The 27,978-nt window shown below is 42.2% G+C and overlaps 1 long non-coding RNA gene across 2 annotated transcripts in view; it reads left to right on the top strand.

Moving 5' to 3' along the window:
- The first annotated feature begins 17,535 nt into the window (after positions 1–17,535).
- The window catches only part of LOC139438028 (uncharacterized), a 225,086-nt gene continuing 214,643 nt past the window's right edge, over positions 17,536–27,978 (top strand). Inside the window, exon 1 of one of the 2 annotated variants that reach the window (XR_011647891.1) lies at positions 17,536–17,677. This is a non-coding gene — a long non-coding RNA (uncharacterized lncRNA). The remainder of the gene's footprint in view (positions 17,678–27,978) is intronic. The other variant, XR_011647890.1, reaches the window with a different exon arrangement.

Consider the following 27,978-nt stretch of genomic DNA (forward strand, 5'->3'; position numbering starts at 1 on the left):
CTTCCCCAGGATATGGGTCCACCCCACCCAATGGTAGAACCCACCTTGGCAAAATGAGCCTTCAGCTATTCCCTCCGGAGTCCGTCCCGCATCAGACCATACCCCCTGAGCGTCCTAACCAGGTAACCCTCCTACTTATACTTTGATACGTTTTACTCAACATTTAGTTCTCAATGAACTTCTGGCACTCTCCCATGTTTGTATGTTGCCCCTCCCTCCCACCTATTTCTTGGACCATATTACCCCTCTTCCCATCCCCAGCCCCCCTCAAACCCAGAAAACCCCACCCGAAGGTAACCCCTTGCCCCCATTTTGTCCCTTCTTTGTGCTCATACTTACCCCCAGCTCATCACAGATTACACCCCTACAGACATTACCTCACAGCCTTCCTCCACCCCCCGATTTCCAGTAAGCCACTTTTCCAGACTCTAGCTCTCTGAGGCAGTTAACTCATTTCATATCATTGAGGTCATATAGTATTTGTCCTTCAATGCCTGGGTTGCTTCACTCAACATAAGATTCTCAAGGTTCATCCATGTTATCACGTGCGATTGTAGTGTATTGGTTCTTACAGCTGAGTAGTATTCCATTGTGTGTATATACCACATTTTATTGATCCACTCATCTGTTGATGGACTTTTGGATTGATTCCAACTTTTGGCGATGGTGAACAATGCTGCTATGAACATTGGTGTACATATATCGGTTTGTGTCCTTGTTTTCAGATCTGATGGGTATATACCCAGCAGTGGTATTGCTGGGTCATATGGCAAATCTATGGATAATTTTTTGAGAAACTGCCAAACTGTCCTCCAGAATGGTTGGATCCTTCTGCATTCCCACCAGCAATGGATGAGTGTTCCCCTTTCTTCACATCCTCTCCAGCATTTGTATTCTACTGTTTTTTTCATGGCTGCCAATCTTATGGGAGTAAGATGGTATCTCATTGTAGTTTTGATTTGCATTTCCCTGATAGCTAGGGATTTGGAGCATTTTTTCATGTGCTTTTTAGCCATTTGTATTTCTTCTTTGGAGAAGTGTCTGTTTAAAACTTTTTCCCATTTTTTAAATGGGTTGTTTATCTTTTTCTTTTCAAGATCTATGAGTTCTTTATATATGCAAGTTATAAGTCTCTTATCAGATATATGGTTGCCAAATATTTTCTCCCATTGTGTGGGTTCCCTTTTTACTTTCTTGACAAACTCCTTTGAGGTGCAGAAGGCTTTAATTTTGAGGTAGTCCCATTTATCTATTTGTTCTTTTGCTGCTCGTGCTTTTGGTGTGATATTCATGAAGCCATTTCCTATTACAAGGTCCTGTAGATGTTTCCCTACACTGCTTTCTAAGGTCTTTATGGTCTTAGCTCTTATATTTAGGTCTTTGATCCATCTTGAGTTGATCTTTGTATAAGGTGTGAGATGGTAATCCTCTTTCATTCTTCTACATATAGCTATCCAGTTCTCCAGGCACCATTTGTTGAAGAGGCCATTCTCTCCCAGTTGTGAGGGTTTGGTGGCTTTATCGAATAGTATATGGCTGTATACATGAGGTTCTATATCTGAACTTTCAATTCGATTCCATTGGTCTGTGTGTCTCTCCTTATGCCAGTACCATGCTGTTTTCACTACTGTAGCTTTGTAGTATGTTTTGAAGTCAGGAAGTGTGATTCCTCCTATTTCGTTTTTCTTTTTCAATATGTCTTTGGCTATTCGGGGCCTCTTTTTATTCCAAATAAATTTCATAGTTAGTTTTTCTAGTTCCTTAAAGAAGGCTGTGTTGATTTTTATTGGGATTGCATTGAATGTGTAGATCAGTTTTGGTAGGATAGACATCTTAATAATATTCAGTCTTCCTATCCATGAACAGGGAATATTCTTCCATTTATTTAGCTCTTCTTTGATTTCCTTGAACAATCTTGTATAGTTCTCGATGTATAAGTTTTTTACCTCTTTAGTTAAATTTATTCCTAAGTATTTGATTTTTTTATTTACTATTGTGAATGGTATTTGTTTCTTGATTTCCTCCTGATCTTGCTCATTATTGGTGTATAGAAATGCTACTGATTTTTGTGCATTGATCTTATAACCTGCGACTTTGCTAAACTCATTTATGAGTTCTAGGAGCTTTGTTGTAGATCTCTCAGGGTTTTCTATATATAGGATCATGTCATCTGCAAATAATGAAATTTTGACTTCTTCCCTTCCAATTTGAATGCCTTTTATATCTGGTTCTTGTCTCAGTGCTCGAGCCAGTACTTCCAAGACAATGTTAAATAGGAGCGGAGACAATGGGCATCCTTGTCTTGTTCCTGATTTTAGAGGGAAGGATTTCAGGATTTCGCCATTGTAAACAATGTTGGCTTTAGGTTTTTCATATATACTCTTTATCATGTTCAAAAAGTTTCCTTGTATTCCGATCTTTTGGAGTGTTTTTATCAGGAAGGGGTGCTGTATTTTGTCAAATGCCTTTTCTGCATCTATAGATATAATCATGTGGTTTTTTTCTCTCAATCTGTTTATATGGTGTATTACATTGATTGATTTTCTTATGTTGAACCATCCTTGCATACCTGGAATAAATCCCACTTGGTCATGGTGTATAATTCGTTTAATGTGTTGTTGAATACGATTAGCAAGTATTTTGTTAAGTATTTTTGCGTCTAGGTTCATTAGAGAAATTGGTCTGTAATTTTCCTTTCTTGTGGTATCTTTGTTTGGCTTTGGTACTAGGGTAATGTTGGCATCATAGAAGGAATTAGGCAGTGTTCCTTCTGTTTCGATTTTTTGGAATAGTTTCAACAGGATTGGTGTTAGTTCTTTCCGGAATGTTTTGTAGAATTCCCCTGTGAAGCCGTCTGGCCCTGGGCTCTTCTTAGTTGGGAGATTTTTAATGACTGATTCTATCTCTTTGCTTGTGATTGGTTTGTTAAGATCATCAATTTCTTCTTTCGTCAGTATGGGCTGCTTATGTATTTCTAGGAATTTGTCCATTTCCTCTAAATTGTCATTTTTGTTGGAATATAGTTTTTCAAAGTATCCTCTTATGATAGTCTTTATTTCTGTGGGGTCAGTGGTGATATCACCTTTCTCATTTCTTATTTTGTGTATTTGCATCTTTTCTCTTTTTTTCTTTGTTAGTCTCGCTAAAGGTTTGTCAATTTTGTTGATCTTCTCAAAAAACCAGCTCTTGGTCTTGTTTATTTTTTCAAGTGCTTTCTTATTTTCTATTTCATTTAGTTCTGCTCTTATCTTTGTTATTTCCTTCCTTCTTCTTCCTGTTGGGTTACTTTGTTGTTGTTTTTCTAATTCCTTCAAATGTGCAGTTAATTCTTCAATTTCTGCTCTTTCTTCTTTTTTGATATATGAATTTATGGCTATAAATTTCCCTCTCAGTACCGCTTTTGCTGCATCCCATAAATTTTGGTATGTTGTGTTATCATTATCATTTGTTTCAAGGTAGTCATTGATTTCTTTTGAGATTTCCTCTTTGACCCACTGTTTTTCTAAGAGTGTGCTGTTTAATTTCCAAATTGTCGTGTGAAGTCTGGGTCTCTGTCCCTTGCAAATTTCCAGCTTGACTCCACTGTGGTCAGAGATATTGTTTTGTATGATTTCGATCTTTCTGAATTCATTAAGCCTTTCTTTGTGGCCTAGCATATGGTCAATCTTGGAGAATGTTCCATGTGCGCTTGAGAAAAATGTATATCCTGCTGTGTTTGGGTGTAATGATCTATATATGTCTATTAGATCCAGCTCTTCTAATATACTGTTCAAATGTTTTGTTTCTTTAGTGATTCTCTTTTGAGATGTTCTGTCCAGAGTTGATAGTGGTGTATTAAAATCCCCCACTATAATTGTGGATGCATCTATTCTTTCACTTAGTTTTTCCAGCGTTTGCCTCACATACTTAGAGGCGCCCTTGTTAGGAGCATAAATATTTATGATCGTTCGATCTTCTTGACAAATTGTCCCTTTCACTAAAATATAGTATCCTTCTTTGTCTCTCACAATTGTTTCGCATTTAAAGTCTATTTTGTCTGATATTAATATAGCTACTCCTGCCTTTTTTTGGTTGTTGTTTGCTTGTATGATTGTTTTCTAGCCATTCACTTTCAACCTCCATGAGTCTCTGGGTCTAAGATGTGTCTCTTGTAGGCAGCATATAGATGGGTCGTATTTCCTTATGCAGTGTCCCAGTCTGAATCTTTTGATAGGTGAGTTTAATCCGTGAACATTCAGTGTTATTACGTTTAGAGAGTTATTTATGGTAGCCATATTTTGGTTGGATTTGTGTTTGTTATATTTTGTTTGTATTATTTTATTTTCCCCTTCTATTTTTGTCTTTCTTGTTGCTTTTACACTCTTCTCCATCTCTGACTGTCCTGTTTTTTCCTTTCTTCCTGCAGAATTCCCTTAAGAATTTCTTGAAGGGGAGGTTTCTTGTTGATATACTCTTTCAGTTTCTGTTTATCTGTGAATATTTTGAACTCTCCATCATTTTTGAATGCTAGTTTAGCTGGATAGAGTATTCTTGGTTGGAAATTTTTTTTCTTTAGTACCTTGACTATATCATACCAGTGCCTTCTTGCCTCCATGGTTTCAGATGAGATATCAGCACTTAATCTTATGGAGCTTCCCTTGTATATGATGGTTCTTTTCTCTTGCTGCTTTTAGAATTTTTTCTTTGTCTTGAGCATTGGATAATTTGACAAGTATATGTCTTGGGGTGGGCCTGTTGGGGTTTATGACCAGTGGAGTGCGCTGTGCTTCTTGGATATGTACATCTGTCTCTTTCAGTAGATTTGGGAAGTTTTCATTCATTATTTCCTGCAACACTCCTTCTGACCCCTTTCCCTTCTCTTCTCCTTCTGGAATGCCTATAATACCTATGTTTGAGCGTTTTGCGTTATCATTCAGGTTCCTAAGTCCTATCTGGATTTTTTCTACCTTTTTATTGACCACTTCTACTATCTGTTTGATTTCCAATGCACTGTCTTCCACATCACTAATTCTCTGCTCTGCCTCTTCTAGTCTGCTGATATTTGCTGCAAGTGTATTTTTGATTTCTTGAATTGTGGTGTTCATTTCCATCATATCTGTTATTTTTTTGCGCATGTCTGCAATTTCCCCTCCAAGTGTTGTCTTCATGCTGTTAACCTCTTTCATTACTTCATCAAATTTGTCAGTGATAAATGTTCTGAGATCTTTCATTGCTTGTGCGAAGTCCTGCCCCCCTTCCTGATTTTCAGTTTGTTGATTGGATTCAGCCATGTTTTCCTGATTACTGGTTTGGTTTGTAGATTTTTGTTGCTGTCTTGTCAACATTTTTTCTTTGACGGGTTTAATCAGTTCCTTAGCTTCTTTGTCTAGTCTTGGAGATTAATTAGCTGTTGTTTTTGCATAAGTGTTATATCTTCTCTTTGTCACTTTGTTCTTCTTATTCCAATTTCTTATTGCTAGTTAAGCTCACTTTAAAGGAAAGTATTAGTGCTGGGGAAAGTCAATTGTGTAAGGAAGGAGAAAGTGTGAAGTAGTATTGGTGATATATGTTTACAAAGCAACAATATGAGTTCTGGGAGGATGGAGGTTAGATCATGTAAATTGTGTAGAGTTATAGTAGTAGGAAAGTACCTATAATGAGGTAGACGACTGAATATGGGAGGAATGTGGTACGTACTAAGAGGCTATTGTTTTCGTGAGAGAGGGAAAGAGAAAAGAAAGGCAATAGTTTCAGGGATGAATACCAGATGGAAAACTAAACAAAGGTATTAGAAATTAAGAGTTAGACCCTTTGTGGATCAAAGAAAGGGAGATGGAATATAGGAGAGATAGCAGATGGTGGAGGATATCAAGTTGTAGGGGAAAGGGGATAGTGTAGATAGGCTAAATCTATTCACAGAGAAATGAGGCAGTGGAGGGTGAGGAAACCCAGCAAATGTGAGGTATTTCCTGTAGGACCTATTGTATTGTTAAGGTAAAATAGTATAAGAAGAATATTGGGGACAAGAAAGAGAGGATTGAAAAAAAAAAAAAAAGAACAACAAGAACAACAACAACAACAAAAAATAAAAAAATAAAAAAACAAACAAAAAAAAACCCAAAGAACAGAAACCCCGCCGCCAGGCTCGCCTGGGCTCAGCTGGGCTCCGGTCCCCCGCCCGCCGCCCGCCGCGGCTCGGCTGGGCTCGGCCGGGCTCGCTGGGCTCGGCTTTCCCGCCCGCCGCCTGGCGCGGCGCAGCGCGGCTCGGCTCTCCCGCTCGCCGCCTGGCGCGGCGCGGCTGGGCTCGGCCGAGCTCAGCTGGGCTCCACCCCTCCGCCCGCCGCGGCTCAGCCGGGCTCGGCCGGACTCGGCTACCCTGGCCGCCGCCTGCCGGGGCTCCGCGCGGTGCTAGCTGCCTCGGCTCCACCTACCCAAGGAGGGAATCCTCTACAGGTAGCTGGGATCTCCGTGTATATTTCACAGACGGATCCTCTCTGTTACCTTCCCTCCAAATCGATGTCCAGACACCTCCGGACCAGGAAAAATCCCGAAACAGCCGGTCCCAAAGAGTCTCCGACGCCTCCCAGCCAATTCCCCCCAGGAGCTAGTAACCGGGAAGTTCACTCAGCCGCCATCTTGTCTCCCCCTCCTGAAAAGTCCCAATTTATATCTTATAGACCAGTCCTTTCCGTTACCTTCCCACCAAATCGATGTCCAGACACTTCCTGCCCTGAAAAAATCCTGAAAAAGCCTGGTCCCGGAGAACCTCCAGCGGTGCCCAGCTGCCTCTTCCCAGGAGAGACGGCAAGGCAAGCTCACTCAGCCACCATCTTGCCGGAAGTCCCCCTGGTGGTGTGATTTTGAAACCGTCCTCCTGTACATGTTAGGTTTCTGACAGATATGGAGGAGTTTAGGCATACTCTTGAAGTGCAATATCTTCCTATGACAGAAGTTTGCAAGGACCACACCTCGAGGGACTACTGGGAGGTCAGTTTTGCTATGTGGTTGGCTGTAGTTGTATTCCCTAGTTTCCCAGAGCCATTGGTCTCCCATATTAGTGCCTCCACATACAGAGCATAAGGAGACATTTAGGGTTGCTCTTATAGTTTGAGCTAAGCTTATGAAGAGGTTTCTTGCCTCCTGCAGAATGGAAAAGGGCTTTTCTATCTCTTCATAGAAGGAGTGGAACAGAGTGGGCTTTATTTGTGAGTGAGTTTTCCCGACACCTGACCCAGATGTAGACTCCTGAATTTATTCCTTTACTCTCAATGAGGAGGCCTATTTGGACTCCTTGGGTCTACCAGGATTCAGGGCTTAGGATGGTGAGGTTTAATGGGTTACATTGACTAGATGAACAGTTGGTTGGGGCCATTGTTTTGGTTAGGATGGCTGTTCATCCAGCTGTGGTTGTGCCCCAGGTGGCCCAGGTGACACAGGACCAGTAGGGGCAGTAGTATGCACCTTGGTTTTTGCACCAAGAGTAGCTCCCCTCCCCTGCACATTTTACTTCTGGAGGGTACAAGTACTTATCATTATAAGTATATTCCTGCTCCCAGCCAAGCCCTCCACAGTTGATGTTCCATGGCATCCTGGAGTCTATGACCTGACAGGTGTCAAATAGGAGGGACACTCGCTGGTTCTGGCTAGTGACTGGGGTAGAATTCAGTAGCTTCCTGTTTTGATCAGACACTCATATTTCCCACTGATGGGAGACTGCTGGTGACTTGGGGTCAAAACAGGTTATCTGGCCAGATATGTTACTGACACTATAGGAGACAGGTAGGTGATTGTATGTCCCTTACAGTTGTAATGGCTATGATATATTAATGCATGATTGACATGGGCCCCTGTTCACACCTGTTGGATATACGGCCCACACTCTGTGGCATCCACCTGGGGAGTAGGCAATGGGGCATTTTTAACCAAGACTGGAATGGACTTCTGATTTTTGGCTTCCAGGGTGTGACTGGAGCAGGGCTTGGTGTTTTGCCTTTTCACAAGATGAATTTGGTTGAGTTGTGGGTATCTGGAATATAGGTCCAAGACTCTGGGACAGCTCATTTACCTGGCTGTGATGTATCCATGGGGTGATTTCTGCCACCTTAACTGCAGTAGGGGTAGATAGAATGACAAGATAGGGTTCTCACCATTGAGGGGTTAGTGGGGCTGATTTCCAGTCTTTGACCCAGACTGTATCTCCTGGTTGGTATGGGTGTATGAAGCTGCTTAGTCTAATGGGGGCCCTTTCTTGGACACAGTGATGGAAACCTTGTAATGTTTTTCCTAAGCTCATCATTTGCTGAGCTATTGATAAGTTTCCACTTTCTCTGAGGTCCCCTTCTATATTTTGGATTAAGGGGGGGCCCCTCCCAAAGAGGATTTCATAAGGGGTTAGGCCTAGCTTTTGGCTTGGGCTGGCTCGAACTTGGAGGAGGGCACTCAGGAGCACTTGAGCCCATGTTAGTCCAATTTCTTGGCAGATTTTGGCAATGTAAGTCTTTATTGTGTGGTTCATTCACTCTACTTTTCCTGAGCTCTGAGGACAGTAAGCAGTGTGCAGTTTCCATCGGATGCACAGTGCTTTGGCAATCTTTTGGGTGATCTCAAAGATGAAGGTGGGTCCATTGTCAGAGCCAACTGAGAGAAGTAGCCTATAGTGAGGGATAATTTCCCAGAGCAGAGCTTTGGCCACTTCCTCAGCCTTCTTGGTTCATGTGGGGAAGACCTCCACCCAGCTGGAAAAGGTACAATGAGGACAAGGAGGTATTTTGTAGACTCTGGTTAATGGCATTTTGGTGAAATCAACTACAAGATCTTCAAGAGGCATGTTGCCAATTTGCTGGATTCCTGGGTCTCCCTTGGGTCCTTGGTGAATGTTATTTTTTGTGCATGTCATGTACTACTGGCATATGGCATGAATGATAGCAGCCAGATTTGAGATGTAGAAGAATCTTTCTAATACTTCTCTAAGATGAGTTTTTCCTAAGTATGAGCCTTCGTGGTAGTCTTGTACTATGGTTGTGGCTAATACCTGAGGCATGACTATTCTATGATCAGGCAGTGTCCACCATCCATCCATTCCCTGGGTTCCACTCTCTGAGAGAGCATCTATTCTTTTTCAGCTTGAATGTACTGTGGTTGCCAGTGATTCAGGGGTTTGGGAATGAGGGCAGGTTGTGTATACTGAAGGTTCTGGTAATTTAGAGGTTGGGGGATGAGGATGGCAATTAGGCCTTCAGGTGGTTTCTCTTCACGTGCCACTTTCTTTGCCTCAGCATCTGCTCTTGGGTTTCCTTGGGCCACCAGACCTTGGCCTACCTGGTGTCCTCTACAGTGAATCATGACTACTTCTGCAGGTTTCCAAACTGCTTCCAGCAATTCGAGAATTTGTGCACCATGTTTAATGTCTTTACCTCTCGAGTTGATGAGACCCTTTTGTTTATACAAGGCTCCATGTGTGTGCAAGATTAGGAAGGCATACTTGGAGTCTGTATAGATGTTGACCTTGGCTCCAGCCGCAAGTTGTAAGGCCCGGGTGAGGGCAATGAGCTCGACCTTCTGCGCCTAGGTGTTGTCTGGGAGATGCTGGTTTTCTATTGTTGACTCAGAGGTTACTATAGCATAGCCCACCTGTCGGTCATTCCCTTGGACAAAGCTACTCCCATTTGTGAAGAATTCCACATCAGGGTTGGATAATGTCTGGTCCTGAAGGTCCGGTCTGCTGGAATATTCTTCTTTGCAATATTTTGAGACAGTTGTGGGTAGGAGTTTCCAGCTTGACAGGCAGGTGAGTAGCAGGGTTCAGGATCTTCATGAATTCCAGTTGAATGGATGAATTTTCACATAGTAAGGTTTGGTATTTGACCAGACAGCTGTTGGTGAGCCAGTGTGTACCTTTGGTTTCTAAGGATGTAATCAACTGCATGCAGAACTCAGACAATCATAGGTTGCCCAAGAGTTAATTTCATGGCTTCCATTGTTAGCATTGCTGCAGAAGCTACAGCTTATAGGCATGAGGGTCATCCTTAGGCTACAGCGTCCAACTGTTTGGACAGGTAGGCTACAGGTCTTTTCCAGGAACCCAGGTACTGAATGAGTACTCCTACTGTGATGCCCTGGTGATTATGGATATAGAGGTAGAATGGTTTACTGAGATCTGGAAGTTCGAGGCTTGGCACTTTCACTAGGGCCTGCTTGAGAGCAGTGAAAGTGTCTTTCTGTGGGCTCCCCCAGAGCAGGGGTTCATGATCTCCCCAGTTTGTAGCCTCATATAGAGGGTATGTGAGGACTCCAAAGTTAGGGATCCAAAGGCAGCAGAATCCAGTTGCTCTGAGGAATTCTCATAGCTTTCACTGAGTACTGGACTCAGGGAGACTCCATATTGCCTCTTTTTTTTTTTCAGGTAGGTCCCAATTCATGGAGGCCCTGTGCTATCCTATAACCCAGATATTGACTTGAAGCAGGCATATTTGGGCCTTCCTTTTGGACACCCAGTAGCCCTTTTGTTGTGGGGCATGGGTTCTGCCGGCACAGTCTTGGTAGGTGGGACTTCCAAGGATGAGATCATCTACATACTGGAGGAGGAAACAATTATGGCTTTTTGGTTCAAAGGACTTAAGATCATTGGCCAAGGCTCATCCAAAAATAGTGGGTGCATTTTTGAATCCTTGAGGGAGCTGTGTCCAGGTGAGTTGTTGCTTTTTGCTAGAGCTTGTATCTTCCCATGTAAAGGTGAAGATCAGTTGACTTCGGGGTGCCCCCTGAATGTAGAAGAAAGCATTCTTGAGGTCCAGGCATGAAAAGTAGGCTGCTGATGAGGCTATCAAGCTGAGGGGAGTGTAAGGGTTGGGGACTGCCAGATGTAGGGTCACTACCACTGAGTTGACTGCTCACAGGTCCTGGACTGGCCCCAATGGCCTTTTTAACTGGGAAGAGAAGGGTATTCCATGGGGACTGGCATGACCTCAGTATGCCTTCATTCAGCAAACTTTGAATATGTAACTGGATTTTTTCTTGGACTTCACATGGAATGGGTTATTGTTTTATGCTTACTGGGCTGGCAGTGGGCTTCATTTCAACAACAATTGGGGGAATGGCATGTGCCATCCCTGTTGGGTTGCCTTCTGCCCATACTTCAGGCACATCTTCAAAAGGGAGTGATATAGTTGTGGATTGGCTGGCTTCAGTGAGGCAGAACAGTCTCCATTCTTCCTGCAGAGGGAGGGTTAGCACCACTGTTGGAAGCTTTGGTGGTCCAAGTGTTAGCATGGATTGGTCCACGGTGTCAAAGGTAAACTGAGTTGTAGTTTAGACAGGAGGTCCCAACCCAGGAGGGGGGCTGGGCATTCTGGGAGTTACAGGAACTCATGAGTGACTTCTTTACCCCCAATGTTACAGGTTCTGGCTCAGAGAAAGGGCCACTGGGTGCTTTTACCAGTTGCCCCTTTGATAGTGGCCTGCCTTTTTGATAATGGCCTATGGCCTGGTCATCACGGAGTGCTGGGTTCCAGTGTTGACCATCATACGTGTGGTGTGGCCCCCAATTTGGACTCCGACCACGGGCTCCATGGGGCCGATTGAGTAGGAGCCCAGTCTGTCCTAATAATCCTCATCAGAGTCCTCTATTCCTATAAGTACAATGAGTTGATTTGCAGGCTTTCCTTCTGAATTTCTGTGAGCCCAAGGTTTAGTTTGTGGTACCTTGCCTGCTTTCCTGGCAAATGTTTTGGCTACCTTCTTGGAAGCAATGGGGTCAAGCAGTATGTTGGGGCACTCCTGCTTCCATTGCCCTTCCTCCTTGTAGTACACACATTGATTTCATCCTAGGGGTGGGCGGTCCCTCCTTGGGATAGGGGCATCCTGGTTCATACTCTTTGACATGGGGTTGCTTCTTTTAACTATTATTGCGGCAAGAAGGTCTGCTTTTTTTTCCATTTTCCAGTTTTCTTCTCTCTTGGTCTCTACATTGTGGTTGACATAGACCTTGGTGGCCACCTCCATGAGCTCAGAGATGTTCTTACTGGTGAACCCACCCAACTTTTGTAGTTTTCTTCAGATGTCAGCCTGTGACTGGGTGACAAATACTGTGTTGACCATCGTTTGACTCTTGGGGGCACCCGGGTTGAAGGGTGTGTATACATGAAATGCCTCACATAACCACTCATAGAACTGAGAAGGACTTTCATTGAGAGTCTGTAGGACTTGGGTGGTTTTGGCTATGTTTACTGCCTTTTGGCTCTCAGCCCTGAACCATTTGACTAAGGTCCTGTGGAAGGTTTCTAGTCAGTTGTGCTCAGTCCCATCATTGGGATCCTACTGGGGATCCTCAACTAGAAACTGTGAGCAGGCATATTGGTCACTGGCCAGGGTTCCCACAGGTGGGTGCTCTTTGAGATGGTTAGGGTTCCTTGTGTGACCTGCATTCTCTTCTTGAACTTGAGCAAGGTCATAAGGATTTGTTTGCAGTCAGCCTAGGTGGATCTGTGGTTTTGTATGATGGACTGGAAGAGATCTGTCATGACTTGAGGCCTCTCCAAGTATGATGGGGTATGACTTTTCCAGTTAAAGAGGTCAGTGGTAGTGAAGGGTTGGTACATGAACGTTTGGTTCTCTCCTTGGACCTGGCCATCAGTATTGTAATAAATTGGAGCTCAGGTTTCACAGAGAGGTAGCTGTAGGATGGCCCTCCCTACTGCACCTGTTTCTGGGGCTCCCCATGGTCTGAGCTGTCATCTTTCAGTGGCTCTTTCCTGACTGACTGTCGGTGCTTGGGCCTGGGAGGACAACCCTATGCTGCTGGGGGATGAGATTGGAGGAGACAGTGGCTGCAGAGATGACAAGGCTGTACTACTTGGAGAAGGCCCCTTGTCCTCACTCCTTGGCACTGGTGCAGGAGGAGTAACCACATAAGGTAGCAGGAGGTCATATTCATCAGGTCACTTCAGAATGGGTGGGTTGGGACTAGATTTCAAACTCACTTTTTTTAGACACTTTGCAAGGTGTGTGTTTGACCCAGTCTCCTGGGCAGGATCCTGGGCCTTTGTATCAGGCAAATCCTGGCTTCTGTAGCTATACATTCCTACAACCAGGACAGGCTTTGACTCAAGAGTGTCCTGCCAGGCATCAATGTATGGGAGCTGGTCAGTGTGCCCTTGTTTTCTGGTCACCATGTTGGAGACATTATAGATGATCTGGGGGTCGAAGGTGCCCTCTGGGGACCAGCCCACACCAAAAGTTGGCCATTCTAGCTAACAAAGGGTTCAGAGTCTTCCTGGTTGGAACCTGATGCCATATACATCCCTGTGGAATGCTTGGGGAAAGTTTTTCAGCAAGCAACATAGCAGGGTCCTACTTTGTGTGTTTCCCATGTTCCCACCCTGTGTTGGCACTGTGCAACACATGTTCAGCCCTTTGCTTTGTCCATCACCAGCTACTCCCCTTGCAGGGACTTAGAGCACCTCTTATTATGGTAGGTCAGTATAAACCCCTGACTTCGATGGAAGGCCGCTTGCATGACCTTTCCACTACCTCTCACCATATGAGGTCACTATGGATCCATGCATTGGGACTCCTCACTCACCCCGCAAAGGTTCTTTGTGTCTCACACGTTCTCACCTCTCAATCACCTGCACACAACCACCCTCCTTCCCTTTCTTTCTCAGACATGGAGAAAATGGTTTCCTCCCCTCTTGGGAGTACTCAGGTTTCCTAGGAGGTGATAAACCTCCCTTTCTGACTTCCATTGTCAGGCTTTCCCTACACTATGTCCCTGGGGGACTTCCCCATCCAATGTGTGGAGTTCCTCTACTTCATTCCCAGGGTTGCCTCCAGACCCTTCAGTGCCCCTGGTTCCCCAGGAGGGCCTTGGCAGAGTCTGCTATTTTATACTTGACTAAGAGAATCCAGGGGTGCCAAGGGCAGGGGTTCACCTGGAGCCTCCCGGTCTCTGCAGGGGATCTGAGAGGAACAACTAAATGTTACTATCTCTGACTTTCTCATCAATCCCAGATGAGCCCCCAAAATGTTGCGGCATTGAGGAGAATTCTATGATCATGGTATTGAAAGCCAGGACTTGAGACCTTCGTGAGAAGGAAGTTTATTAGAGCCAGCCAGGCCTGGTAGACTTAAGTCCAAAAACTGAGCCTGGAGCCAGTGTTTTAGGTTGTTGTAGCTGTTTGATACAGTTATGAATTCCAAAAATAGATATTGGATTATGTTTGTAATGTGGTCTGTACCTGGGCATGATTGAGTTATGACTAGGGCTTTTATTGGGTCATGTCATTAGGGTATTGAGTCTCTGCTCCTTGGTGGGTGGGGACTCACAAACAAAAGGCATGGCAAAGGACAGAGTTGAGGGTTCTTAATGTTGGAGTTTGATGCTGAAGTCTTAAGCTGGAGCCCAGGGGAAAGAGATAGAGCTGTTCGCCTGATAGTCTACAGCTGATCTTGCAGAAAGTGGCAAAGCCTAGAGAGCCTCATAGTCTACACCTGACCTAGTGGAGAAAACAGAGGTGCTGAGCCCAGAGAAACCCAGGAAGCTGAATCCTTGCAGATGTCGGCAGCCATCTTGCTCCAACACAGGACATTAGACTTTGGTGAGGGAATAACTAATGCTTTATGGCCTGGTATCTGTAAGCTCCTACCCCAAATAAATACTGTTTATAGAAACCAACCAATTTCTTTTATCTTGTATCAGCATCCCTTTGGCTTACTAATACAGTTGCTTTATACAGAAAGCATAGGATGGGTGGAGTTAAGAAGCATTTGGTGCAAAAGGTTTAAGTTTTGGTTTCTCGGGGCTTGGGGGCTTTCCAGGAACTAGGCAAGCTTGAATACACACACAGTGCCTATCATTCTTGAATACACACACAACCCATATCAATCTCACTGGAGCAAAGTATACTCAGTTGTTACATGGCACGTCACATTCTTCTTTGTCAAAATATTAGAAACTTAATACACTGGAGTTTGCAGAAATCAAAGCTGCACAGAGTTCTATGCTAAAGTAGGAAGTAATTTTTTTCTTTTTTCTGTTCCATAACATAGGCTACCAATGAAGAACTCCTTGGCCTACCTCCTCGAACTCTTACATAATTTTTGGTAAAATAACTGTTTTTATTTTTTTATTTTTTAAATTTATTTCTCCCCCATCCCCAGTTGTCTGCTCTCTGTGTCTATTCGATGTGTGTTCTCCTGTGACCGCTTCTATCCTTATCAGCGGCATGGGAATCTGTGTCTTTTTGTCGCGTCATCTTGCGTCAGCTCTCCATGTGTGCGGCACCATTTTTAGGCAGGCTGCACTTTCTTTCGCTCTGGGCGGCTCTCCTTCTGGGGCTCACTCCTTGTGTGTGGGGCTCCCCTACGTGGGGACACCCCTGCGTGGCATGGCACTCCTTGTGGGCATCAGCACTTTGCATGGGCCAGCTCCACACGGGTCAAGGAGGACCGGGGTTTGAACTGCGGACCTCCCATGTGGTAGACGGATGCCCTAACCACTGGGCCAAGTCCGCTTCCCTAAAATAACTTTTAATAAAAACAGCCTTTTCAGTATTCATTCAAAGTCTTGTTTCGTTCAACTGTGATTATGAGCCCATGGAACATGAGAGGTGCTGGTTCAGTGGTCAGATTTAAATGATAGCTCTCATGTAATACACAGGATTGATCCTCCATTTACCCTAGATTGTCTGCCTGAGTCCCTCCTCTCTTAGGATGAAATCTTTCCCAGTAGCTCAGCAGTTCCTTTCGCAAATGCACTTCTGGTGTCTGTTCTATTATTTTCCAAGATGTGCTCAGACATGTCTAAACCTGAGGAAAGGATATAGTTAAGGCTTAAGCTAAGACCTCTCCTTTTCACTATAAACATTACTGACAGCTTGCATACAGGCTCCTTGGAGTGTTTTACATCATGATGGCCACACATCAAAGCTCGGATGTTTACACAATTCTCTGCCATTACCCTCTATTTGAGGGTGACACTACAAAGATAGAAAAAGTAATGACGCAATTGAATAGGATAATGTGTTCTATGCTGGGTTCTTTTAGAAATCAGAATGTAGAAAGAAACTATAGCCTTGGAAAGGGAGTAGGGTTTCTAAATTGTCTTTTCCTTATTTGTGCAGCACAAACCTTCCCCCACAAATCTTCCCACACCATGTACACATGATGTTTCACAAACAAGTTTCAGTGTTTCAGCGTTTGTTTTTTAAATATATATATATACTTTGGGGACTGGCTTGCATCAAGTGTATTTTTCCCTCCTGGAGAGGGACCACAAAAAAACCCAAACATCCTGATAAATTTAGAGGCCTTTAGATGACTCAGGACTTGAGCTGAGTCTAAAAGAAGAGGAAGGGTAAGAATTTCTAGGCTTGGAAAATAGCATCCTAACACCTTTATATAGTCCCTTCTGTTACAGAATTAAATGACCAGGGGATGTGCTTGTTTTGAATCCAATTGTACCATTGACTGGCTCACTGTATGTCTTTTGGCCAAACCTTTCCCATCTTTGGCTTCAGTGTTGTAGGATTTGAGAGAGGTTCAATTATTTGCATATAGAAAAGCCAGGACTTAGGAATGATTTTGAGAAGGAAAAATGGTTTATTGATGGCCGGCTGGACTTGGGAGCTTTCTGTTTCAAACCTGAGCCTCGAACAAGATTTTCAATTTCCTTTTATACAAGGTAAGGGCTAAATCGTTCTTTGTTTCAGTGCTCAATAGGTTTGAATTAGCATATATCTTCCACATCCTAGGTAAACTTTTAGAATGGACTTCATACATTCTAGACAAGCTTTTAGCACATTTGGTTTGCATTTTCCCTGAATATTTAAAGTTTATGGAGTTTGCATTGCTAAACTGTTTCTCCCGGACGGGAGTTGTCGCCATGGTCACCAAGGGCAGGACTGCAGCCTCTTACCATCCCACACCCACAAGTCACAGACAGCTTAGGTTATCTCTTAAGAGACAAAGAGTCTCCCACCCATAGCTCACATCATCAGTTTCCCCATCTTTTCAATTAGATGAACTGGACTGTGATCTATAGGAATATGGCCTGGCTGGGGTGAAAAGAATTACCTTCTAGCCCGCTCTAACTAGCCATTGTAAATTTTGGGAAGTTGTTTTACCTCTGTGGGTCTTAGTTTCCTCACCTATAAAATGGGAAAATCAGTCTCGGCTTATCTTATAATGTGATAATTTAGTGTGATAAGTGAAGAACAGCTTTGTCTATTATAAAATGCCACACGCTTGTGATGTAAATTAAAGTTGATAAGAACGAAATATATCTAGTAACAGGAAAGGAGAAAGAGAGTTGGGGCAAAAAAGAAAAAAGGAATGAAGTGGGAAAAAAAGGAGGAAGAAGAGGAAATTTTAAAGGAGATGGGCAAACAAAAAGCAATGGGCTAAGACCACGAGAGGAAGTGCAACTGGACACAAAATCTGTTGGATCCGGACGCAAGGCAGCTGTGTCCCATTGCCGGCGGAGCCTTTTGGGAAGAGCGCGGCGGATGGACACGGAACCTATTTGCCTGTGACGCCCATCCGGGATTTTTTTTTTTATCTACCTTAGGGCTAGGCTAAGACCTAAAATGGCGGCGTTAGAACCGGGGTTTGTTACTGCATGAGTAGCGAGGTTGGTAAGGCGGCCAGAAAGATGGATCTACCATCGGAAGTTCCGAAACTCGCCATTTTTTTGTGTGTTGTGGTGAGTGCTGAGTCTCAGGTCGGCTAGACAAGTGGCCGCTGGCGAGGCTACATACTGCGGGATCGCGCGGCTTGCCTAAGCTGGGGGGCGGGGAAGCCGGTCTGAATTCCATTTTTCCCTCTTCCTTCTTCCAAGTATTTGAAAATAACTTCAGCGTTTTCCGTGGGCTGCTTTGTTTGCTCCAGCACCAGTTCTCTTTTCCTGATCACTTTACCACCACTGAAGAAGCTTGGTAGTAATGGAATCCTAGTAGGAATTCTGCTTCGTTCTCTTTTAATGGGTCCTTATTGATACCATGCCGCCCTAAAATGAGACTGTATCTCCTCAGGAAGCTCTCAGGAACAAGCTAACTTCTTGGGTCTTACCTTGTTTATTTCCTTCACGCTCCCTTTTACATCCATTTTTCCTAGTTTTGATGAACTAAGCAGTTAGGAATTAATTATGGACCAAATTAAAAGTAATTTTCCGTTTTTTATGTATACCGCAAATGAGGACTATTGGACATATAACTTAGTTAACATTGTTCTTCAAGCATTTCAGAGTTGTGTGTGCACAGATATTACTTGTGGAATTGCTATATCAATTTGTCGATGGAAAAAAAAGGCTGATTACTTTGAGTAAACAGCTAGATTTTCAGTTTTCAAATCTCTTGATGAAAAAGCATTTATATTAAGCTCAATATGTTCACTATATGAGGAAGAGGACAGAAAGACATCTACTCTGTTGTCAGATGCTTATGTGGGTAAAAGAAATCTCAGGTAAAAGTGCCCGTAACTCTCATACATTGTTGGTGAGAGTATGAATTGCTTCAACCTCTTGAAAAGTAATCTGGTAATATTCAGGGTAATAAAAAATATAGATATCACTTGTTCAAATACTGGGACCCCATAGTTTTACTTTTAAAAATTCATCCTACAGTAATAAAAGTACCAATACATAGGGTCACATGAACAAGGATGCTTGTTGAATAGGTAACTGGAAACAACCTGTATATCTGTCAGTAGGAAAGTGTTTGAATTAATAAATTGTGGTACCTTCATATTATGGAATATTTTGCAGCTATTGAAACAGATTTACTTCTTTTGATTCTTTTGATTTAGAGAGGCTGTGATGGATTAAATGAGAAAGTTAAGGTGTAAAATGCTCTAGTATGATTTCATTTTTAGGGGGTTGGGATGAAGAAATGTAGGATTAACTTTACTCTTTGTCTTCGGAGGGATCTCTCTCTCTGTGTATATATATATTATGAAATGAAATACTTAAGATATATACAAACATATAAAGAAAACAGAATGAAACTCTGTTCTCACCATCCAGCATAAAAAATAAAACTACCGCTGAAATTGGAGTTCTCTGTGTACCCATCTTTGATTGCATCTTATTCTTCCACCCTCCACAGACGTAAACATTATTTTAAGCTTAATGATTTCCCATGCATTTCTTATACTTTTATGACATGATTTTTTTTCTAGCATGGGTTACTTTTTGTGAAATTGGAAAAGGAATTTAAAAAAGAAAAGCAAATGAAAAAGAGAATAAAAAAAAACTTAGTGCCCTTCTGAATGTTATCTGGATTACCATGTAGGGGCCAATTGAAATTCCTTCTAAATTGAGGGCAGAATCTAGGAAGTAAGAGAGTCAGAAGTCACTAACTTATACACCAATGGAAAAGAAGGCAAGCAGCTGGCAAATGGAAGCTATCTCAGTGTTCCAAAGCGAGAAGTCTGAAATTGAAAACGAAGCAAAACCAAACCCTAGCTCCCTAGTCAATTCCAAGGTGATTTGCACCTGTACTTTTAACTAGATAAAACCTATGAACTTCAGTTGCCTTGGCAGCATCTGGAGGTAGTGAGATTGCTTGTAAAGGTATCAGTTGTTTCCCATATCATATTAGTGTGATTATATTAAGCTTCTGCTATCTACATAATCTTTTAACAATTGTTTGGTCAAGGATAAGGATTTTGTTAGTGGAACAACTATAGACACCTGGCCAGAACACTCATGATTTTAAACTTTAAACCCTGAGGAGAAGGCAGAGCACTTAATGGAATCTATATAAAAACTAAAACATTTTTCCATTCTTGTTTGAAATAGCATTGACTATTAGTGTTTTAGTTTTGTATGTTCTTTTTTTGAACTTTTAATTTTGACATAACTTCAAACTTAGAGGACAGTTTCAAAAATAATACAAACGCCATACAGAGAACTCCAACATATACCCATTCCCCTAAGTTTATGTTCTTGATATGACAGTGGCGTTTAACACCATTTTATTTTTGCTAGGCTTTCTTTATTAATTAGTGACAGGTTCATTTGCAGGAACTGTTTTTGACTCTTCTTAGTATCCAAGGGTACAAATTGTTAAGAGAATAATAGAGAAAAATTTGACAAGCTAGAGTTAGATTTTGTAATTTTTTAAAAGGATTTATTTATTTATTCATTCCACTCCTTGTGCTCGCTGCCTGCTCCCTGTGTCCATTTGCTGTGTGTTCTTCTGTGTCTGCCTGTCTTTTCTTTAGATGGCACTGGGAACCAATCCTGGGACCTTCTGGAGTAGGAGAGAGGCGCTCGATCTCTTGCGCCACCTCAGCTCCCTGGTATGCTACATCTCTTAATGTTTCTCCTCTGTGTCTCTTTTTGTTGTGTCATCTTGCTGCTCCTGCTCTCCATGCGGGCCAGCACTGTGTGCGGGCCAGCTCTCCATGCTGGCCAGCTTGCCTTTACCAGGAGGCCCTGGGAATCGAACCCTGGACCTCCTATATGGTAGACGGGAGCCCAATTGCTTGGGCCACATTTGCTTCCCTAGATTTTGTAATTAAAGATAAATATTTGTGGGATGTGAAAAATTGGTGAGTTACATTAAAAAAATAGAATGTTTCATAAACATTTAAGAGGTTAATTTGTATATTAGGAGTATTCCTCAATTGGTTTGGAAATATTTTTCCATTGACTTACTTGATAAAGTTAGTTATTAAAATGTGATTGGGAGAAGCAGATGTGGCTCAAGCAGCTGGGTGCCTGCCTACCACATGGGAGGTCCCAGGTTTGGTTTCCGGAGCTTCCTAAAGAAGACGAGCAAGGCGGCAAGACAGCAAGCTGGTGCAACAGCAAGCTGGTGCAATGGGCTGGCGTGGTGAGCCTGATGCAGTGAGATGATGCAGCGAGAAGACACAATGACGAGACACACTGAGGAAACACAATGAGAATCACAATGTTGGCAAGCAGGGAGCAGAGGTGGCTCAAGCTAGTGATATGGACAAAAATTCTAATATCAAGAACATCAAAGGGGAAAATAGAGAGTGCAAATGCTCAAGGTATTTGAGCATTAAAAAAAATACATTTGAAAGCTATTTTCTTCTTTTCTGTGAACTATTCACGTTATAACCTTTAAAAAATTGGGCTGTTGGATGATTTCTTATTGTAGGCTCTCTTCATAAATTAAGGATATCGACCTCTTTTTATACATGCTGTGAATATTTTTTCTAGATTGCTAGCTTTTTTAAACTTTATGTCATTTTAAAATTGTGGTAAAATATATGTAACATACAATTTACCACTTTAACCATTTAAAATGTGCATTTCAAAGGCATTTAGTACAATCACCGTGTTCTGCAACTATCACTACTATTTAATTTAAGAATATTTTTATTGCTCCAAAAGGAAACCTGGTACCCATTAGGTAGTCAGTCCCCATTCCCCTTCCCCCAAGCCTCTGGCAACTAGTCTGCTTTCTGTCTCTGGATTTGAATTTACCTATTTTGGATATTTCATAGAAATGGAATCATACAATAGGTGGCCTTTTGTGTCTGGCTTCTTTTATTTAGAATAATGTTTTGGAGGTTCATCCTTAACTCTAACCCCTAACCCTATCCCTAACCCTAAAAAGCATTCCTTTTTATGGCTGAATAATATTCCATCACTTGGGTAATACCAGTTTTGTTTATCTCTTCATCCATTGATGGAAACTTGTATTGTTTCCATCTTTTGGCTGTCGCGAATAATGCTGCTGTGAACATCAGTGTACAAGTATCTGAGTTTTCTGCTTTCAGTTCTTTAGGGTGCATACTTGGCAGTGGAATTTCCAGATGATAAGGTAATTCTTTTCAATATTTTGAGGTATTGCCAAACTGTATTCCACAGCAGCTGCACCATTTTACATTTCCACCAACAATGTATGAACGTTCCTATTTCTCTGCATCCTTGTCAGCACTTATTATTTTCTGTTTTTTTTTAATTAAATAATATCCATTTTAGTGGGTGTTATACGATTGTACTGATGAAGTTGCCTTCTATATCTGTTTTTGAGTGTTTTTTAAATTATGAAAGGGTGTTAGATTTTGTCAAATCCCTTTTCTGAATCACTTGAGTTAATCATGTTGTTTTTTCCTTTGTTCTATTGTGGTGGCTTGCATTGATTGATTTTCTTATACTGAACTACCTTCACATTCCTGGGCTAAACCCTACTTGTTCACAGTGTATAATTTTTTTAATGTGCTGTTGGATTCAGTTTGCTATTACTATGTTTAGGGTTTTTGCAATTTATTATCTGTATAAGGTAAATTGGTCTGTAGTTTTATTTTCTTGTGATGCCTTTATTTAGCATTGGTATTGAAGTAATCCTGGCCTCATAGAATGAGTTAGGAAGTGTTCCCTCCCCTCAAGTTTTTGGAATAGTTTTAGGTTTGATGCTAATTTTTTGGGTGTTTGGTTGACTTTACCATTGATGCCATTTGTACTTTGACTTTTCTTTGTTGGGAGGTTTTGAATTACTGACTGATTCAATCTTTGTACTTATTATTGGTTTGTTGACATTTTCTATTTCTTCTTTTTTAAAAAAAAATATTTTTTTGAGGTACTGAGGACCAGAGATTGAACCCAGGACCTCATATGTGGGAAGCTGGTGCTCAACTACTGAGCCACATCGACTCCCTGGTGTTGGTTTTCTTGTTTGTTTTCCTTGTTGTTTTTTTTTTTAGGAGACACTGGGAACTGAACCCGGGACCTCCCATGTGGGAAGCAGGTACTCAACCACTTTGGCCACATCTGCGCCCCTTCTATTTCTTCTTTTTTTCTTTTTTTTAAAGAGTTATTTATTTATTTCTCTCCCCTCCCCACCCCACCCCACCCCACCCCAGTTGTCTATTCTCTCTGTGTCTATTTGCTGCGTCTTCTTTGTCCGCTTCTGTTGTTGTCAGTGGCACAGGAATCTGTGTTTCTTTTTGTTGTGTCATCTTGTTGTGTCAGCTCTCAGTTTGTGTGGCGCCATTCCTGGGCAGGCTGCGGTTTCTTTCGCACTGGGCAGCTCTCCTTACGGGGCACACTCCTTGTGCGTGGGGCTCCTCTCCGTGGGGGACACCTTGTGCGCATCAACACTGTGCATGGGCCAGCTCCACATGGGTCAGGGAGGCCCGGGGTTTGAACCATGAACCTCCCATGTGGTAGGCGGACACCCTAACCACTGGGCCAAGTCTGCTTCCCAAGTTAGATTATTGATTTGAGATCTTTCTTCTTTTTTCCTTTTGGCATTTACAGCTATACAGTTCCCTCGAGTGTTGCCTTTGCTAAATTCCATAAGTTTTGCTAAGTTGTATTTTAATTTTCATTCATCTCTAACAAGTTTGTAATTTCCTTTGTGACTCCTTCTTTGATCCATTGGTTGTTTAAGAGTATGTTGTTAAAATTTCACAGTTGTGACTTTCCAGTTTTCCTTCTCTTATTTCTAGCTTCATTCCATAGTGATTAGAGAAGATACTTTATATGAGTTCTGTGTTTTTACATTCATTGAGACTTGTTTTATGATCTTTGTATGGTCTATCTTGGAAAATGATGATTCGTGTGCACTTGAGAAGATTGTGTATTCTGCTGCAGTTGGGTGAGGTGTTCTTATTAGGTCTAGTTTGTTTTATAGTATTGTGTAAGTTCTCTGTTTCCTTATGATCTTCTGTCTCTGTTACATCCATTGTTGAATGTGCTGTATTGAAGTCTCCAAGTATTGTAAAACTGTCTGTTTTTCTTGTTATTATGTCATTGTTTACCATATGTATTTTGAGGAATCTCTTGTTAGGTCCTTTGTATCAATATATTGTGTCTTTCTTTATCACCCTTAACAGTGTTTTACGTAAAGTTTATTTTATCAGATCTTAGTGTAGCCACCCCAGTTTTCTTTTGGTTATAATTTGTATGGAATATATTTTCCCCATCCTTTCACTCTCTAGCTATTTGTTTCTTTGAATCATACTTGAAAGAGTTGTTTTAAAGTCTGTAAGTCCAATGTTTTGGCGTACTTCAGGTCACTTTCTGTTAATTTTTCCCCATGTTGATGGGCCATACTTTGTTGTTTCTTCGTATGCTGCTTTTTAAAATTTTTTAAAAATTTAATTGAAGTATATCATTCATACATGAACATGCATAAACAATAAGCTGTGAACTTACAAAGCAGACACACATCATCATACAGGTCTCCCATACATCATCCCACCACCAACACCTTGCATTGTTGTGAAATGTGTTACAAACCACTTTTGTGTGGATATATATTTTTAAAATCTGGCTATCATCATCTTTTTTTGGTGCTTTGCTTTGTTGTGCAGGGGCCTGTGCCTCTCTGTGCTATGCAGGTCTGGGATACCTTTGTTTTCTTTTTTTACCTGGAGGTCCTGGAGATTGAACCTGGGTTCTCCATATGATAAGGGAGCTCAATTGCTTGAGCCACAGCTGCTTCCCATGCATGCTTTTTTTTTTTGTTTCTTTTTATTTCTCTCCTCTTTCCCCCATCTTTGCCAGTTGTCTGCTCTTTGTGTCCATTCACTGTGTGTTCTTCTGTGTCTGCTTGTATTCTTGTCAGTGGCACTGGGAAATTGCATCTCTTTTTCGTTGAGTCATCTTGCTGTGTCAGCTCTCCGTGTGTGTGGCGCCACTCCTGGGCAGGCTGCACTTTTTTTCACATGGGGTAACTCTCCTTACGGGGTGCACTCCTTGTGCATGGGGCTTCCCAACGCAGGGGACACCCCTGCATCTCACAGCACTCCTTGCATGCATCAGCACTGAGCATGGGCCAGCTCCACACAGACCAGGAGGCCCTGGGTTTGAACCCTGGACCTCCTATGTGGTAGGCAGATACTCTATCAGGTGAGCCAAATCCGCCTCCCTGCATGCTTCTTAATATATATGTATATATTTTAACTCTGGGCATTGTTGAATACTATAATGTGGTTACTTTTGAAATCAGATTCTCTTCTCAGGGTTTGCTGTTACCACTTGTTGTGGACTGCATTCATCCACTTGTTTAGTAGTTTTATTCCATGCGGTCAATGAAGTCTCTGTTTTGCTATTTCAGTGGTCAGTTAGTGAGCTGACACATTTCCTTAAATGCCAAAATATTGTTGTGTCTTTCTTCATTATGCATTCCCCTGCTTGTTTTACAATTTTGATTCCAGATTTATGAAAAGGTTGACTTCTGACAGCTTTTGCCAGCTTATGTTTGCTTCAGTATAAGACCTCATCCTTGGAGCTCCTTACTCTGCCATTTTCTGTGTTGTCCTCTTATCCCATAGGTTTTCATATGCTGTTTTTTTCATCTTAATTCAGATCAAAATACTCCTTAAGGTCTCTTTTTATTTCTTCTTTGACTATGTTATTTAGAAATGTAGGGAAATGGACTTGGCCCAGTGGTTAGGGTGTTCATCTACCACATGGGAGGTCCGCGGTTCAAACCCCGGGCCTTCTTGACCCGTGTGGAGCAGGCGCATGCGCAGTGCTGATGCGTGCAAGGAGTGCCGTGCCACGCAGGGGTGTCCCCCGCGTAGGGGAGCCCCACGCGCAAGGAGTGTGCCCCACAAGGAGAGCCGCCCAGCGTGAAAGAAAGTGCAGCCTGCCCAGGAATGGCGCCGCCCACACTTCCTGTGCCACTGAGGACAACAGAAGCGGACAAAGAAACAAGACACAGCAAATAGACACAGAGAACAGACAACGGGGGGAGAGGGGAGAATTAAATAAATAAATAAATCTTAAAAAAAAAAGAAAAAAAGAAATGTATTGTGCATCCTTCAAATATTTGTGAGCAAATTTTCTTTGCTCTTGATTGCTATTTTAATTCTATTGTATGGGGTAAAATTCTTTGTATGATTTCAATCCCTTCAAATTTATTTTGAATTTATTATTATTATTATTATTGTCTAGTATAAGGACCATCAAACTGACTTGCAGGCCAAGTCTTGATTTTTCTATGACTAAGCTAAGAAAATTGAAAAAAAATTCACAAGATGGTAATATTTCTTGACTCATGAAAATATATGAAATTCAAATTTCAGTGTCCAGAAATATTTTTATTGGCACACCACCATCCTCATCTGTTTATACATTGTCTGTGGTTGTTTTCACACTGCAGTGATAGAATTGAGTCATTGTGAAGTGCTTTTTAAAACATTTATCTTTTCTTTATTTAGAGAACTTGTGAGTTTATAGAACAATCATATGTAAAATACAGGATTCCCATATACTATCCCACCACCAATACTTTGCATTAGTGTGGACCATTTGTAACAGTTGGTGATAGCACATTTTTATAATTGTGCTATTAACTAAAGCACATGGTTTAACTTAGGGTTCACTGTCTAGTATACTTCCATTTAAAAAAAAATTATTATATAATCTAACACTTCCCCTTTTAATCATATTCAGATATATATTTCAGTGCTATTAGTTGCTTGCAAAGTGTTGAGCTACCATCACCATCATTCATTGCCAAACATTTCCCTCATACTAAATAGGAATCCTATACATTTTAAGCCTTAACTTCCCATTCCCTATCCCCACCATGTCCCCTGGTAACCTATAATCTAGATTCTGACTCTGAGTTTGTATTCTAATTATTTCAAATAAGCTAAATCATGGGTTTCTCCCCCCCCCACCCCCCCTCACCGGGGGTTGTTTTGTAAGTACATGTTTGCCACTTGCTATGGTACCTCCCTGGGTTTGTGCGGCCTTAGGTCCCCATGCCTGAATGTGCATGGGGCTCTACATTTGTGCCATGAATGGCTCTGTGGCCATGGCAAGAGGTGCTTGGGCCAGAGTGCTACCACCGTGTGATTTTTTTTTTTGTGTGTGTGTATATTCCTTTTTTCCCTTCCCTTCTCCCCCCCACCCTGCTGTTTTTTGCTGTCTATGCCATTCACTGTGATCTTCTGTGTCTATTTCTCTTTTTGTCTTCTTTTCTTCATTTTTTTCTCCTCTAGGATTCAATAGGATTTAATCCTGGGGACCTCTGATGTGGAGACAGGTTCCCTGTCACTTGTGCCATCTCATTTCCTGGTTTCTGTTGCGCCTCACCTTGACTCTCTCCTTTGTCTCTCTCTCTCTCTTTTTTTTCTTTTGTGTGTCATCATCTTACTGTGTGACTCACGTGGGCCCTGTCTTGCAGTGTGTGCACTCAGCTCACCACGCAGGCACTTGGTTTGCTGGATGGGCACTCGGGCTCTCTGCACAGGCATGCCTTTTTTTTTTTTTAAACCAAGAGGCCCCAGGGATCAAACCCGGGTCCTTCCATATGGTAGGCAGAAGTCCAATCACTTGAGCCACATCCACTTCCCCCATGTGATGATTAGGCTACACAGGACCAAGTGTGGGGAAATGGGCGAGAGTGACAGGGCCGTATTACAGATATCCTGCCTCCTTTTTTGTTTTTGTTTTTTGTTTTTTGTTTGTTTTCTTTCAAGTTTGCTATTGTGGAGTCTTTCTGTAGTCTCTCTTGTTCTCCAGAGTTTCAAGCAAGTGGGATTTTCCCTTTTATTTAATTATCTCTGAGGGGAAACATTCCCAGGTATCTCTTACTTCACCATCTTGTTGATGTCCCTCTGGTGTATCATCTTTTTTTTTTTTTACGATTTATTTTATTTATTTATCATTCCCCACCTCCTCATTGCTTGCACTTGCTATGTCTGTTTGTCTTCTTTGTTTCTTTAGGAGGCACTGGGAACTGAACCCAGGACATCCAATGTGGGAGGGAGGCACCCAGTCACTTAAGCCACCTCTGTTCCCTGCTTTGTTGTGTCTCTTGTTATCTTTTCCCTCTTGTGTCTCTTGTTGCTTCATATTTTTGCGTCAGCATGCTGCTCCTGCCCATCACACCAGCTTGCCGTCCTGCTCATCCCCTTTAGGAGTCACTGGGAACCTCTGCTCCCTGCTTTGTTGTGGCTCTCATTATGTTTTTCTTCTTATATTTCTTGTTGCATCATCTTGTTGTGTCAGCTCGCTGTGCTTGCTCGTCGTGCCAGCTCACTGTCTTCTTTAGGAGGTACCGGGAA

The sequence above is a fragment of the Dasypus novemcinctus genome, chromosome X, assembly GCF_030445035.2.
Source record: "Dasypus novemcinctus isolate mDasNov1 chromosome X, mDasNov1.1.hap2, whole genome shotgun sequence".
Classification (NCBI taxonomy): Eukaryota; Metazoa; Chordata; class Mammalia; order Cingulata; family Dasypodidae; genus Dasypus; species Dasypus novemcinctus.